The following is a 6,884-nucleotide window of genomic DNA, read 5'->3' as shown; positions in this document are numbered from 1 at the left end:
ATAAACATTTTCTTGCAGATAAAAAGAAATCATTTTAATTTTTTTTTTTTTTTCCTTTTTAACTGCCCTGCCTTAGAAGCACCAAGGCCACGTTTGGGTTGTTACTCCAGGTAAGTTTTTCCTTTTGCAGCAACGAAACAGGAGGAAGAGCAGCTGCTTTTTGGGTTCCTTTATAAAATTAGCAACTTCCCCTGTCTGTGGGCTCTAAAAGAAGAGGAAAACAGGTAAATTTAAATTCCTTGAGAACTGCAGAACTCTGTAAGTTTGGCCTCTGCCCTTTCCGTTCTTCCTGCAAAAGCACTGTCCCTTTCCAGACAAAGAAGGAGCAGCTTCTCCCTGGTTCTCTGTGTTGTAAAATCTTTTCCTGGCAATCCTGCAGTTGGATGTGGGGTGAATGACCTGGATTTTCCCTCCTGGCTTTGGCTCCTGGGCTGCATTTGGCCTCCAGGTAAAATCCTTCAGGAACCAGGAAATTCCAACCTCCTCTACCCAGGATCCTGCTGGAGGCACTGCCAGGGCTTCCCTGAGGAAGAATTATTATTATTATTAAATTATTCTATTACTAAAATTATTTTTATTTTCAATTTATTTTTAGTTTTAAAATTTTTTTAGTATTTATTTTATATTATTATTTTATTTTTTACTATTTTTTATTATTATGCCACCACCACTGTGAGGTACTCACACACAGATTATTGCCAATCAAACCTCATCCTGGATAAATTCGGAATTTTTTTACACATCCCCTTGCATCTCCCACCCAGGTCCAATGGAATTACTCCTTCAGGAAAGGTGGGAATCCGTGCAGGCACCAGCACAAGTGGAAGGAGCTCATTCAAGCATCAAATCTCCCAGCCAAGCCCTGGATCCTGAAATATTTAAATGTCTGGAATGGAAAATCTCTTAATGACTCATCAGAAATTCTGCCTGGCGGGGGAGTTCAGGTCTGCAGCGGGGTCGCCCCGGGGCTCTGGGGAGTTGCCCAGTCAGTTCTGGGATGTTGCTGCGGGATGAACGCTCTGGGGAGAGCTCCAGAGGGAAACCGAGGCACCCAGAAGTTTTTCCAGCAGGATTTGTGCGTGATGGATTCGGTATCTCTGGGTTTCTCCTCGCTGCAAGTGGAGCAGAAAGCCGTGGTGGTTCTGCTTTTAATATTTCACAGAAAGCTCCTTCAGCCGGAGGATTCATTCCAGAGCTGTCTCCTCCAAAGCCCTCTCACCTCGGATCAAACTCGGGACTTGTTTTCCCTTTTTTTTCCTTTTTTTCTTTTTTCCCCCCCCCTTTCCCCCTCCTTTTTTTATTTTTTTTTTCTTTTTCCCCCCGTTTTTCCCCCCTTTTTTCCCTTTTAACTCACGTTTGAAAGTTGTTTACCTACCCCCACCTTGCCTCCAGCACCCTGGAATTGCACTCTGCAATTGCTCCTTGGAAAAACTGACTCCAAGACAAGCCGAAAAAAGGTTCCTTTCGGCATTTCCTGCTGCTGCCACTCCCGTGCCCAGGAGCTGCTCCAAACATTTTATTATCGAGCACATTTGGGCGCAGCAGATGGATTTTCTGCACTCCAGAACCCAAGAATCTCCTTCCAATAACACGGAACGGGCGCCTGATAGAAAATCCAAGGGAAATTCCTCCGTGCCCTGGCCCCAACAGCCACGAGAGGGCCCAGGACGCCTTGGATGAGCCTGGAGAGCAAATCCTGAGCCTTCCCCAGCCCCACAGGATGGGAAAAGTTCCTTTTTTTTCCCCTAACCGTGACATTTGAACGTCACTTCGTGGTCTTCTTGTGTGAAGGAACAGGGAATTTATCTGGGAAGCCCGGGGAGCTCAGAAATCCTTGGATTTGTGCTCAAGTTTTCGCCCCGGAGAGGGAGAGCCCCATCCCCCAGCAGCGTTCCCCTGTTCCCAGATCCCAAATTCTGCCTCCCCTCCTTGAGCTTCCCCAGGAATAAAACCCCAAAAGCCCGGCTGGATTCGTGTCCAGGCTCCGGGGATTCCATGGATCCGGGGATGAAAAGGGAGCTGCCCTTTCCTGAGGGCACTTTCCCATGGCTTTGGCATAACTTGCAGCAAAATGAGACCTCGGGGCTCTTCCCAGCTGGGATTTTCAGGCAAAAATCATCCCTTTAAAGCATCACAGGGATGGTTTTTCCCAGGGGCTGGTTTGGATTTGCTGGATTTGGGTGGGTTTCACTCACCTGGCTTAAGGTGTAGATGGGAGTGGCAGCAACTGTGCCTCGCAGATTTTTGTTACTGAGGATTGCTAAAGCCTGATACTCTGAATTTTGTGTCGCTGAGGTTTGGAAGTGTATTTGCCTCTTCTCTTTCATGTGGTCTACAGAGGGAAGCTTCAGTGAGTGTCTGGCTGTTGGTCTGTCTGCTGCAGCTTCACTTTTAATCCAGTCTGATATTTCAATTAAAACGGGCAGCAGAGCAGTGATGCTGAGGGAACTCAAGCTCCTGCAGCCCCTGGGGACAGGGGGAGGTGACAGAGGAGGGAGGGGACACCCTCAGGTGCTGCAGGAGCAGCTTCCAGCAGGAGATGCCGGGGATGCTGCAGGTGAGGCTGTTCGTGCAATTACTGTGTTAAAGCCTCTTTAAAACAAACAACAACAAATTAACTTTATTCCTTCTCAGGCAGCAGCTCTGCCTTGTGTGCTCTGCTTTTGAGGCACAGAATCTGCTCCGGTTTGCTACAAAAATTTAATTTTGGATGTGGGGCTGCAGAGGGTCGGGGCCAGTTTTGAAAGCAGAAGTTGTGGCTTTAATGCCACCTCCCTGGGGATGGGCACTGCCCTTCTCCCTGCTGGCTCACCCACTTGGAAAATGGGATTTTTGTTTCCTGCCTTCTCAGGGAAATATTTGAATGCTTCCTCCGTGTTTGCCTCTGCTTTAGAAGTTTGGAGCCTTATGGAAATTCAGTCATTCCGAGGGGACTTCACTGGGCCTCAGCTTCCAGGACAGGTTCAGGGGGAGGAATTTCTCTGGCAGATATTTTGTGCAGTACTTGGCCTCCTCCTGTGTCTTACCTTACCCACAGCAGCAAAATTTCAGTAACTACAAAAGGAAGACTTAAATGATGCCTATTTTAAATCAAATAGTCTGCTATCTTCTGGTCCTTGGCTTTATAATTGGTTCCTGATGAAACGGGAACATTTCCTGCTCGTTTTTTCCAGCATTGATGTTTACCAGCAGTTACATAAACCAACATTATCGATCCCCCCTGCCCTGAGCTGAGTTTGCTTTGCAGTTTCTGTGTTTCAGCTGCCTTGGCCGTGCCTGCCCTGCCCTGAACCAGCTGAGGAGTCAAGGAAGCAGAAAAAAGAGCGGGGAAGAAACTCCCCGGAGCTGATCCCAGCTGGAAGAGCCGCTCTGGGTGACTCTGTAATGACTTCATCTGTTCTGTCACGGCTCTTAGAAGAGCAACTGGCCAGGGATTGCCACTCCTGCCTGGCAGAATGCTTTGGGCTCCCCCTGGCACTGGGTTTTTTAATTCTTTCTGAATTCCTGGGGCTCTGAGCACAACTGCACAGTCCCCAAGCCAAAACCATCCCTGGGCTGAGCGATCCGGCCTGACAGGTGGGAGCTGTTCCCTCCCAGGTGGGCTCTGTGCAGCTCAGCTCCAAGCAGCAGCAGCTCCCTCCTCTCCCTCATTCCAGAGGAGTTTGTTCACCTGGCTGGACCTCTCGTCTCCCCTGGTTTTGCAGCTGATGGAGTTCCAGCCTGCTGCAAGTTCAGAGTCTGTCTTGATTGCATTTTGGATTGCAGGGCTGCCAGGAACACAATCTCTCTCTCTCTGGAAATGACTGAGCCATGTGTTTGGCAGTTAATAATCTGCATAATTACAGTTCTAGCAGCAGAGCCAATGCCTTCAGAAGGTGCAGTGGAATCTGAGCACCTTCCTCCCTCTCTGCCTTGCAATGGTATTCATTTATTCCTCCCCTAAATGGCAACAGAATTAATTCTGGAGACACCTGTTGCTTGAAGTGGAGCCAGTGGATTAATAAAAGCCTTAATTAATAAAGGCAGCAAATGCTGCCTAATGATTGTTTGCTGCAGAGTTAATGTTTGATTGGGGAAGGTCATCTGCAAAGCCTGGGGGGGAAACCTGGCCGTGTAAGAGCAGCTGAAGGCACAATTCATTCACTTCTCCTCAGGATCAGCCCTGGAGCTCCCCACTGCTCTCTCCTGAGCATCCCAAAGAGCCCGGAGGAGCCTGGAGGAGGCTGGAGGAGGAACTGCTCTGCCACGGGACAGCTGCAGGCCCACAGGTCACAGGCTGAACGATCACATTCCAGAGGTGCAGGGGGAAGCAGGGGACGCTGCTTTATGCCCACAGTCTGTGCTGAAATGATGGCAGAAATGCCTCACAATAATCTGTGCTGCAACGCCCTGCCTGGGCTGGGAGGTGTCACCCCAAATCCTCTGCCTGTGCCCACCCAGGGACAATCCTCAGGTGAATGGCAGCAGCAGGGACAGGGACCTTCCCTGGGCATCCCAGCAAGAGTTTCCCTCCTCATTCCAGGCCCAAGGGATGCTGCTGAGCCTTCCTGTCCCAGCTGTGCAGGGACAAGCTCACTGCAGGCAAGCCAGAGCCTGTGGGGGTGTTTTCCATGCTGAATCCTGCATTTTCACCGTTTCCCTCTGCTGAGAGGTAATCGGGAAGGGCATCAGGAATCTCTCTTAACGTTGTGACCCTCCTGCGAGGATGATTGGTTGTACTGAGGGTGGGAAGAGACCCTGAGCTCTCCCAGCCCCGCCGCTCACCCTCGCTGTGGTTTCAGGCAGAACATTTAACCTGTCTGTGCTTTGAAGTTGTTGGGGTTTTTTTTTTTCCCCTTCAAAACGAGAATGGTAAGCCACGACTTTGAGAAAAAGCCTCGAGAGCCCGGCAGGAAAGGCGCTGTCCCAGATGTGGCACGCCCTGCAGGTGTTAGAGGAGCGGATGTTGAACTGCACAGATTGAAACAAAACCCTTTGAGCCAGGCCTTACTGGGTCTGGGCTCCAATAAACGCTGCAAGGCCCTGCAGACACTCCATGGGCTCTGTCCTCATCAGGGGGATGAGACTGGGGTGTTCTTCAGGAGAGAGGGAAAAGCATGAGGTGACACCAGCAATGAAAAGGAGGGAGCAGCCAAAAGCGGCTGCAGCCGAGGAGAGCCGGCACACGGTGGAGGGATCCTGGCAGGGAGCAGAGCGGGGCTCTGCCACGGAGATAAACGCTGCTGCTCCATCTCCGAGCTGACAAAGGCTCTGCAAGTGCCTGATCTGACAGCTCTGCTCCCCAGCAGCAGCAGCAGCCCTGGCAGGGGAGGAAGGCTCGGGAGGGATCATCACGGGGAGAGAACCGGGATGATCCCGACCCTTTGGCACAGGGAAGCTCTGGCACTCCGTGGGCAATTGGTGCAGCCTAGGGGTCTCCTCATCGCCCTCTGATGCTCCCAGGCAGGCTCCGAGGAGCAGCTCTGGCCCCTGGGGTTTTGGCTGCTGGGATTTTGGCTCCCGGCTTTGCAGCTCTGAGCTGGTGAGAGGGGATTGAGCCCAGTCCAAGCCGCAGGCGCTGCCAGGGTGGGGAACCACAGGGAAAGCTCCTGATGGGCTCTGACACCACAGACCCACCCTGAGCTGAGCTCAGCCAGCTGGGACTCAGCAGCCCCCTTTTCACGGGAATTCCCAGGGATGTGGGAACGTTCCAGCCATCCCTGGGTGCGTGGCTGGGGCAGTTCCTGCCCGCAGATGTGGCTGTGCCCTGCCAGAGCCACCATTCAGTCTCTCCAGCCCCTCGAATGCCACCAGGGCACAGCTCCAGCCGGGGTCTCTCCCTTTCAGAGCCCTCATTCACACTCCTTGATGATCTCTGGGTATTCCCCACTGGGGACAGGGAGTGGCACTGAGCTCACCTGGCAGAGCCTGGGGTGGCTGATTCCTCCCAGACTTAGCAGGGAGGTGGGAGAAATTGGGATTTTGTGGGGTTTTCTTTATTTTGTTTGAAGAGTCCGGTCAGCAGGAAAAAGGGCCAGAAATGCATCTCACAGAAAAAACCTCCAAGCCCCGTGTCCAATTGGAGCTGCAGGGAGAAATGGAGCTTGGCAGAACAGAATTACCGCAGCTGGAGCTCAGCCAGGACCCCGGGGCTCAGCCCTGCTCCTCCTCCTCCTCCTGGGGAAGTGCCACTGGATGTTTGATGGCTCTATTGGGTCCCAGCACTTGGTTTTATGGATCCCCTGAAAGGCTGGAGCAGCAAACCCCCCCACTGGCTTCTGGCTGGAGCTGAAACTGTGGAGAAACCCCTCTGAATTCCCAAGGCACGGCTTGCTGCACCTGAATTTTCCTTGGCCATCCCTATCCAGATGCTGAGAGGCTGCTCTTCTTCCCGTGTGGAATACTCTGGCAGGATCAGAGTCCCCACATCTGCAGGCTCTGCTCTGCTGGGTGACCCCATTCCTGACCCCCCCAGAGCCTGCAGCAGGCAGGGAATCCGGGATGGGAGAGTTATTCCCTGCCCAAGGATTTTCCCGGAGCATCATCAGGTGGCCCTGCCTGGTCCCAGTGACCAGAACGGGCCGGAAAACTTCCATTTTCTGGTTCCTTAGTGTGAAAATTCCACGTGACCCAGGGAAGCTGTGCCAGTGCTCGGAGCAGGGCCCACGTGCAGGGGAGGTTTTTATTAATTATCATGGAACAGCTCCGAGAAACAAACGCAGGTTGCCATGGAAGCACCAGCAGTGACAATGTCACCTCGGTTTTAAGATGCTTTCGATGTTCCCAAAACAATTCCCCTTCTTTTTTGAAATAGACAATGGAAAAATAAATTTAAAAAAAAAAAAATTAAACAATGGGCTGTGGCAAACTTGGTGTCCCCTCGTGACAGCTTCGTGCCTGAGTCA

This window comes from Coloeus monedula, assembly GCF_965178545.1.
Source record: "Coloeus monedula genome assembly, chromosome: 24".
In the NCBI taxonomy this organism is placed as follows: domain Eukaryota; kingdom Metazoa; phylum Chordata; class Aves; order Passeriformes; family Corvidae; genus Coloeus; species Coloeus monedula.
This window is presented reverse-complemented; position numbering follows the sequence as displayed.